At 39.2% G+C, this 10503-nt stretch overlaps 1 non-coding gene across 1 annotated transcript; it reads right to left on the reverse strand.

Annotated features, from left to right (window-relative positions):
- Nucleotides 1–5275: 5275 nt before the first annotated feature.
- TRNAP-UGG (transfer RNA proline (anticodon UGG)) lies at nt 5276–5347 on the reverse strand. The gene has a single exon. It is a non-coding gene; the product is annotated as a tRNA-Pro (tRNA).
- Nucleotides 5348–10503: the final 5156 nt, after the last annotated feature.

Below are 10503 nucleotides of genomic sequence, written 5' to 3' on the forward strand. Positions count from 1 at the left end.
ACTTGAATTACTCCATTTTCTTAGCCTCCACTCAAAACATTGTGTTATCCTCCTGGGTCAACGCGATGATTACGCAGCACTTACTTGCCAAAATGGTGGAGACAGCTCTCTCCTCCCACAAAATACTTTCATTTTAGTGCTATTATCATCGATCTCCCTGCAGGAGATTTATTCAAATGAGGTTTTGCGAAACCAGTAGGAGTTTTTTGTTTCAAATCACCACACCGCTGGCTTCAAAAGGCAAATCACTGAAAACTCACCTGGTTAGCATCAGTTTCACAAGCTCCACATTATATATTGCCAGTATAACAAGCATGTGCGGAGGTCTGATGTGCATGTGCGGAGGTCTGATGTGCATGTGCGGAGGTCTGATGTGCATGTGTGGAGGTCTGATGTGCATGTGTGGAGGTCTGATGTGCATGTGCGGAGGTCTGATGTGCATGTGCGGAGGTCTGCTGTGCATGTGTGGAGGTCTGCTGTGCATGTGTGGAGGTCTGATGTGCATGTGTGGAGGTCTGATGTGCATGTGTGGAGGTCTGATGTGCATGTGCGGAGGTCTGATGTGCATGTGCGGAGGTCTGCTGTGCATGTGTGGAGGTCTGCTGTGCATATGTGGAGGTCTGATGTGCATGTGTGGAGGTCTGATGTGCATGTGGGGGGAGATCTGGCGGGAATGTAAGGGGCATGTGAGGAAGTCTGATGGACATGTAAGGGATATGTGGTGTGGTCTAGTGAGCATGTCGCAAGGTATCAGAAGCATGTGGTAAGGTCTGGGGATATGTGTGGAGGTTTGAGGGGTATATGGGGAGAACTGAAAAGCATGTGGAGGCATTTTAGCAGGTCAGAGTTGTGAGCATGGTGGGAGTTTTGAAGTGTATTTGGTGAGAACTTGTGGTCATGTGGGTAGGTGTGAAAGGCATGTGTGGAGTTTTATAGTACATGTGAGATCTGAAGGGCATGTGCAACCTTTTTGACGGTTGTAGAACCTTACATGTGGCCTTTGAAGTATATTGGATTGCCTATCATTGGTATTAGCAAGTTAGAGATCATTGGTAGTGTTAAATCCTTTATTAAAAATGCAAGTAAAATAAAAGTGATATGGGTGACCACAATGCATAAATATCCACAATAGGATGTGCATAACATGGGCTAAGCCTCCATCATAATGACCTCATAAAGTTGAACATTGAGCAAAATTAAGGAACAGACATATACTATTTATTTTCTGTTTCCAATTCAAAATTTGAGAAATAACCAGTGATTTATAAAGGTACCTTATATTAATAATTATACTTTAGCTTATATTCAGATCTTGCTTGATACAGTAGTATAATTAGGTCTTCCCTGCTTTATCTTTACATGATTACATCTACAGGACTATATTAGTGTATACAAGAGATTATGCTGTTTTTATATACACAGTAAACATTACCATTACAAAGCCTTTAATAATGAAAATGTCACAGATTGTGTAGACCTGAAATAATTCCTAAAAACAAATAAACATGTCCATGATGCCAATGGCTTGAATTAGATAGAAACAAAGCAACATTAGAATAACAATCTCTTTCTATTATTTTAACCATCGCCTTTTGCTTATACTTGAAAGCGTGTTTGTGTTTAATGTTAAAAACAAATGTATTTTTATAGTACACTGTTTTTTTGTTTGTACTGTATATTTCACTTTTATTATATAGTTCAAAACACTTCAATTAATTTTGCTTCTTTCCAGATGCATTTAAACAAGGCACACCGTTGGAGTACAACTAACCATTTTAATGACATGATTATAATACAGTTTTACTTGTATTTCAAATGCCTTAATAAAACATACCAGATAAGAACAAATACTAGCATTGCTCTCAGCATACAGAACAAAAGGGTGGTTCTGCTGAACATTTGGTCTTGGACAAAACGTATAGAGACAAATCCTTTACATACTCACAGTAACAAATATCAGATTTTTTCATGCTACCAGTTTAGTGTAAATAACTTTACTGAGCTATGGCGTAAAACACTTTTGGTCAATAAATGGTTATCAGTGTTGGAGTCTGGCTCAGAGGAGATGTGTGCAGCCCTGTAGTTCTGGGATATGAGACTTGCAAAGATCAAACAGAACAGATATTTAAATATTGAAAGTAATGCAGTGGTGTTATACAACAGAATTCTGCCTCTGCTGTAATACCAGCCCAGACAAGACCTTCTCTTACTATTGTAATGAGTGGATGAATGGAGAACTACAAAGGGGGAGAGCCTAAATGCCTACTTACTTGACTCACCTGCTGGTTTCTTATCATCCTCGGGGGAAACCTCTTCACTCTCTCTCACGTTGTCCGCGCTGATTTAGGAGTGGTAGGGGAGGGGAGTATTCGAGCACCTCAACATACCAGAGGAGGGAGATCCTTGTCTCATAGACCAGGAACTTGGTTTTGCTGTAAATAAATAAAGGTGAGAACAGACGTATAGGTGTGGTGGTACATTACAGTGAATTCTTCGGTCCCCGCTGACTCCAGGTGACTCATCTCCCTTGCTGGGGGGTCCAATAATGCCCATGCTGGCCAACTAATACCTGAGAACAGAATACAATCTCCCTACCTAATCTGTCCCTGTCGTATCTGCCATGATACTCTCTATAACTGCTTGCGCACATATCCTGACAGCTATACTACATGTACATTTCGATAATAAGAGGTACAGTACACAGCAATAATGAGACAATAGCAGCAGAATAGATTTCAACTGGATATGTACAGTACTAAATCACAGGACATCATGCAGATTGTAGACATTACCAGGTAATGCAACACCACACAATAGCTAGTGGTGCTAGACTAGGGGTAATCTACCTAGGAACTTCTGGGATAGGGGATATGAGCTGGAGACTTAGTAAGCTGGTTGAGACCTAGTGGGCTGACTGGGGGCTAGTTGGCTAAGACTGACTGAAGTCTATGGAAGCATGGGCTGGTCGGGGCCTAGAGCCCGGGGCTGGCTGGGAAGAATAAGCCTGAGGACTAAAAGGCTAGGTATAGCAGGCGCATGGCTAATGGGGACCTGGCATGATTGAGGCCTGGAATAGGAACTGGGGCTGCCTAGGCCTAGAGGTTAGCTGACCTGGGGTAGTGGGGCTGGCAGAAGGCTGGGACATACAGGCCATATGGCCACACTTACCTGGTCCAGATGCTTTACTGGGGGTCCCACCATTGCTGCTCTCCGATGTGATCAGGCCTTTTACTCTTCTCTCTTCCTCGACTTTTTCTCTTCCTTTTCTTTCTCCTTCATTGTGGACTACGTTTTTAGCCCGGAGTGGCGGAATGGGGGAATGGGGTTATGCTCGGGTTGCATGATTAGTGTGACACCAAATGACACCACCCACACAACACTTGCCTCACCAGGATGTGACCAGGACCTAGCACTGCTGGTCCTGGCTCTCACACCATAGTCTGCAGAGCCATCAGCCGTCTGTTCAAAAAGAACAAAGTAAAGCAAAGTAGAACCTTCTTTGCCTGCAACTAAATCCATAGGATTCTGATTGATAATAGAAAAGAACTCTGTGGCAATGCCTTGTTATGCTTCTTTCTTCTTGCCCTCACCTAGAAAAAAATTGGATAGCAACTTCATTTACAACTGGGGTACTGCCTGGTTTTACCTGGAGGATTAATATTCACTCTTTTCTCATTGTGTCATCAATAAAGATTCAGGTATCTGTTCTCCCTCCCTTTCCCTACTCCCCATCACACACTTAACTTACTGATAATGTTCTGGGTGATAATTATCATGCCTTGAGCACTGATTATTTCTGGACGTGTGCATTAACTGCCCCATCTGTTTGCTAACCTTAGTATATCAAACAGTTTTTTCCTTCTGAAGGGTCTATCATTTTACAGTAATGATCAGCAGTACATTCTGGGACTAGAAAATTCCTTCTTGACAAACTGTGCTGTGAACTAGATACTGCATTCTCCATGACTCTCCCATATGGCCGCCATAGTGGTGGGCGAGCAGAAATGCAGCCCTTTTTGTAACTGTAGTCTTGTAACTGCAGATCCTTCATTGCCTGCTCAAATCAAATCTCCTAGTATATATAATGCAAACTCTGAGCACACTATTGTGCCAGAAAATGAGATTGAATTTACTGTAGCAATCCTTTATATACCTTGGGGTAAATGTATCAAGCTGAGAGTTTTCCGTGGGTTTGAAAAGTGGAGATGTTGCCTATAGCAACCAATCAGGTTCTAGCTATAATTTTGTAGAATGTACTAACTAAATGATAGCTAGAATCTGATTGGTTTTTCAAACCCGCCGAAAAACTCTCAGCTTGATACATTTACCCCCTTGTCTTCATTGACTTCCTGTGTACCAATTTTCTGATTAGTTTGCTGACCCTCAAACCCTGCTCCTGTATGGAAGGCTGTTCTGCCAGGAACCTGAGCAGAAGGGCACTAACATTGTGTCACATGTCCCATATCTCCTGGTGAAGACCGGCGGTATGTTAGACTCTGTGCCTCTGCTTGTGGTAGTGCAAATCTGACAGCCTGATAGTGGATATTCGACATGTCAATTCCCATAAGTATTGTTTCAGTTATTACCATCAGCAATAATAAGCAGTGTTGATCTATAATTATGATGCTTCTATCTCCTTCTCAGTCCCAGCCACCTTGGTTTCCTCCTATGTCGCAGTCCGCTGGTAGTAGTTAAGCTTTCCCTTCCCAGACAGTATTTTGTAGGGATTCTCACATATGGCTTTTAATTGGACAATGACATGCAGCACTCACACTTAGATTTAATGTTAGGGAAGTCTTAAAATATGTGCACTGCAAAGACTCCCTGTCCCCTTCCAGGCCACAATACAGGCACATTATCTGTACTCTGATTAGTTCAACTGATAATTTATCATTTGTATCCAAAAGAACAAGCACTCTTTGCAGCATATAATCAATAATAATAATTATATTAGAAATCTGGTATAATGATCTAATTCACCATGCATCCCATGTATCATTATAGTTCCTCCTTTTAAGGTATTGTTTTTTATTTGTTTTTATTGTCATAAGTGATTTAGACGTTTTCAAAAGTGATACTAAACAAATGATTTTTAAATTGTTAAATGATTCGAACTCTTGCAAATGTTTTTGAGATGTTTAAGTTTGTTCTGCGTTTGACTCTGGGAATTCAAAAACATTCAAATTGTTTAAACTGCAGTTAGGCATAAAAAGTCAACATTTTTTTCTGAAGTATTCTCAGAAAATTTGAAGAAAAAAAAAAAAAAGGAAAAACTGGGCTCGTCCGGGATTTGAACCCGGGACCTCTCGCACCCAAAGCGAGAATCATACCCCTAGACCAACGAGCCAGATGTTTAATTTTTTCAAATAGAATACTGGATTGGAGAAGAAATTCCATTATCATATTATACTGAAATAAAAATAGATAAAGTTTGACTCTAGAGCTGCAAACTGTAATTGCTAACTCGTGGCTCAATATGAAAAGGAGTAAAATGTTTCTCCTTAAAGGCACACTATTATCAAAATTGCATAATTTTACTTATGTTAAAACAAAAACTTTACAAACAGCTTATCTTGTAAATGTATACTTAAACATAAACTTTACATTACAATTATTTGTAAACTATGACATATCTATACAATTATAAACACTATGAGACATATTCAATTACGATTCGGTACCGCAACATAGGGGTGAGCACAGAAATCCGCGATATTTCACTACCGTAACAATGCCTTACATGCACTTCCGCGTGGAAACGCGACCGCGCATCGTAATTGAATATGCCCCTATAGATTATAAAACTATATACTGCAAAATATACATTTTATATGGATTACATTTTGTACAAAATAAAAAGTTAAAACTGTTCCTGTTTTCATGAAGCTAAAGATTATGTTGTTGCTCATTTTTCACTAAACTACAAACAAAAATACATTGTATTATTTAGCTGTGTTATCTTTAGCCTATGTAGCATGAAGTCTAGAGGGGAATTCAATTGACCACAGTGTTTATTTTTACACCGCGTTAAGTCATTTTAACACGGTTTTCATTCATTTTAGAGTGGGTTAACTTTACCCGATATTCCATTAAATTTTTAACACAGCGTTATTTTTTGCATAAACAGTCCTAGCTCGGACAAGTAGAAGATCCATTGAAAGTATAGGGAGGGAGAAGCATTAAAAGCTATTCAATTGTTTTTTAATGCGACGCAATAAACTGTCAAATCTCCAGTTTTATCTCGCACCTCTCATCAGGGCCACCTTAACTACATTATGGGCCCCCGGGCAATGCAGTGCACCGGGGCCCCTAAATATGTAAAATATATATATATGTATGTAAAAAAAGTGATTATATATATATATATATATATATATATATATATATATATATCTATCTATCTATCTATCTATCTCTATATCTATATATATATATATATATGGGCCCCCTTAACTTACCGTAAGTCCGATCCCCTTCTCTTCTTTTTTCCGCGCCGCTGAGTCTCTTCTGCGCTCCTCCGTTCTGTGTTTGCAGTGAATGTTGGGCATGACATCACACTAAACATTCACTGCGAGCACAGCACGGAACAGGGGACCAGGGAGGGAGCCGGATCGCCGCTGACGTGACCGCAAGGTAAGTATTTTCATTTTTATTTTTTTTTGCAGGGTTTCAGCGCTGCCTCGAACAGGCCCCCTTGCCCTGCAGGGCCCCCGGGCACCTGCCCATTGTGCCCAATGAAAGAGATGGCCCTGCCTCTCATGGCTGTGAAAAAAATTAAAAACATAAGAAAACTATTTGAAATCATGTAATAATATAAAAAAAAGATAAATTATGTTTATCAGTAATGCATAACATGAAAAAGGGGATCTTCTTTACCAAAAGCATGTAAAAAAAAAAAAAAAAAATAATAAACACACTAATTAATATATTTATGTACATGTTGTATGTACTAATTTGTTTTGTCATAATATAGATGATTGTATAGTAAAAAAAATAAATGTAGATATTTTAAAATAGAAAGGTTGTGTAATGCAATCCAAATGTATGCCAATACATTTTTTTATTATAGATGACCGCGTTAAACCCTCCCCTTCACTCCCCAAAAAATTTGCAAGCACTAATGATTAACGTGCGGGGGCTGGCTTACCTGTTTTAGAATTGAATTGCACGATTTTTTACGTGGCGGTAACTAAAAACAGTCGCGCCAGCAGGTCAAAATCTGCGCAGGTACTTTTTTTTCTTATCCCGACGGGAAGAAAACAATCCACAGTCAACTGAATTCCTCCCTAAAGTTTAAACTGAGCCAATTGAATTTATTTCTGTTATTTTTGTTCTTTCACATACCAACTCAATTACTTCTTTTAAATCTTCTACGTCAGTTTACTTGTAATGCAATAATAAATATTGCTTTCCACAAATATTAACTACTGCAAATGTATCATAAATTATATATATATATATATATATATATATATATATATATATATATATATATATATATATATATTATATATATATATTACACACTGTTTGGAAAAACTTTATAAGCAACAGATTAGAGAAATAGGGAAATTTGTCTACAACATACGTTCCATTTGTGTTTTTCTAAATTAATCACAGAAGGCCACCATTATCAACACATATAAAATCATTCTTCTGTTCTTTGTTTTCATGTCATATAGGCTTATAGATCATATGTTATTGCTATCTTCTGGAGAGGCAGCGCCAGCATGAGCACCAGTAGCTTTGGGTCAGATGCAGGGTGCATGCTTACAGGCAATGCCTGTAAGCACCTTTTTGAAAAGCCTGACACAGAGGTGTGATACCAGGTCATTCTGCCATCTCAGATCATCCTGGAAACTCAGCATTTAATAAAGATTGCTTTTGCTGCACTGTGCAGGCTCATTAAATTTAGTTTTTATTTATATTTTAAATGTTCTCTTTACATACATTCTCTTTACAAGTTGTTTGCAGTTCAACAATGGTGCTTAATTTGTTTTTCACTTAACACTTTAACCCTGAAACCAACCACCAGGATGACCCAATACTATTCATCATGTGGTTTGGCTGTACCAAAATGAAGATCCACAAATTCCCTAAGGATTTCAGTCCTGCTCTGAGCGGGCTGGTGTTGCTTTCACATTATGACGTGCTGCAAGTTATAATGTTTGCAGTCCATCCTGAGGTAGGCTGCCATTCTTGCAGGGTAATTGCACAATTTATGGGCAGCACTGTGCCCTAGGGGTTAGCTCTTCTGCCTCACAGCACTAGGGTCATGAGTTCAAATCCTGGCTCCCACACCAGAGAGCTCTTACCCACTGAGGGGGGTTTGAGCTGTCATCTTTAATAGGCCCTGGACAACATGAACTCTCCAGTGCAGATGAGCATAGAAGAGGTCACCCCTGAATCCTTTTATGAACTGTCCCTCAAAGATGCACTCAGGTTGAAGATGGGAATTCTTTGCAGTTCTGTGCATTATACAAGTTGTTTCCTGGTGCCTCTTCGGTTGCACCTAGTGCTGGCCACATTTTCAGCTTCCTGTGGCGTGCTCCAAAAACATAATACAATAGAGAAAGGCACTCAGGAACATCATATTGAAATCAACCTCCAAGCTGCCTGTACCAACATCAGAGTGAAAAAGCATAGGTGAAACGTACATCTGGAAGTGACTACATATCTGAAGTCACAGAACCCGGAAGTAGCGGCTGGCAGCGGCGAAGGACGCCACGATAATCGGCAAATGTTAGGCAATGTATATGGTCAGACTAGAATAGACACTAAGGGCTAGATTTACTAAGCTGCGGGTTTGAAAAAGTGGGGATGTTGCCTATAGCAACCAATCAGATTATAGCTGTCTTTTGTAGAAAGTACTAAATAAATGAAAGCTAGAATCTAATTGGTTGATATAGGCAACATCCCCACTTTTTCAAACCCGCAGCTTAGTAAATCTAGCCCTAAGACTCGTTTAGTAGCAAGAGGGGAATTGATATGTTACCCTATACGTAAGATTGTGTATGTGCGAGAAAGTACGGTCAGATTTGTATGGGATGCTAATAATATGATGAGAATCAAGTAAAGCCTGATATCATAAGTGAGGCTCTACAAAAGAAGAACATATGGCTCATATTAGAGATAGGGGAGGAACTGAATATAAAGATATTGCACTGGCAATATTGAAGAGATATTATTTAACATATAAAAGGACACAATGAAATGGGAGGGATTAAAAACTCTTATCCAGCATGCAATATATGCATACAAATAAACAGTCCTCTCCTTTATTATAGGTGCAGCCAATAATGTATGCATAAACTCCTTTTTAGAGTAAGAATTTTATGAACCCCGAATGCTAACTGTTCTGTCCTCACTATAACTTTTCTTTGGCCTGAATATAATCAGACAGACGGCATAACCGCTCCCACTTTAATGTTGTTTATTCAAGTAGTTAAGAACGTGATAATTCAAGAGGTAAAACTGTAATACAGAAATGATGGAATACATTTACAACATAAACAGATGCAATGTAATGCAAACTTTAAAAACATGGCAAAAGTGGATAGCTAGGGAGCAATCTTACGAGCAATGCTGTGCTAAGGGGAGAGATATACTGCACCTCTTACTTCTTAGCATGTAATATGTAAAATGGAGACCTCCTATAATTCATACTAGCCTGCTTTCAGTAGGCGACGTCTGGGAGAGAGGCGTGACTAGAGGGAGGGGGCGGGGTGCCTTGAATTGCGTCATTTTGGCCTCGCCCCCACTAGTACAATGTTTTGTCATGGGGAGGCGGGGCCAAAATTATGCGATTCTCGGTGAATCGCGTCATTTTAGCAAGGGAATTGCAGGAGAAATGCTAGCTCTCCCAGGAGTCTGGGAGACCGACCCAAATTTCGTGAGTCTCCCGTACTTTCCGGGAGAGTTGGCAAGTATGCTATAATTACCCTTGGTACACTGAAAACTAAACTACAGAGGACCTGAGAGTTCAATTTTAAGGTAATATCAGACTGGCCACTAGGTAGAGTTTACAAAGAATACATGCATATGTAAATATAGAAATGCTGAAGGCAGAACACTAACAAAGAAGCTAGTTTAAGAGCTAATTGAAGATCTCTTATCCAATTCCACCTTGAATACAATATATCTTGATAATAATTATTTGCAATTACATCACATGTAATATGTGAAGTAAATGGTGTTATTTTAAGATCTGATTGGTGGAAATAACATACATGGAGTATATTTATGTGTAATATACTTGTGTGTATTATAAACTGTTATCTTACCATAAGATTTGGTTAATAGCAAATGATCTTGCTCTACAAGTGGCCAGACTCGCTACTCAAGGGTTCTCAGGTTTTAACTCTCTACACATTAGATTCAAATACATACACTCAAAAAAGTAAAGTTCCCAATGCACCTGGATAGTATATAAATGCAGCAATTAATGAAACAATGGTACAAGTGGTAACAATGGTATGGTGTGTTGAAGGAATAGAATAAAAA

This window comes from Mixophyes fleayi, chromosome 2 (genome assembly GCF_038048845.1).
Source record: "Mixophyes fleayi isolate aMixFle1 chromosome 2, aMixFle1.hap1, whole genome shotgun sequence".
Lineage (NCBI taxonomy): Eukaryota > Metazoa > Chordata > Amphibia > Anura > Limnodynastidae > Mixophyes > Mixophyes fleayi.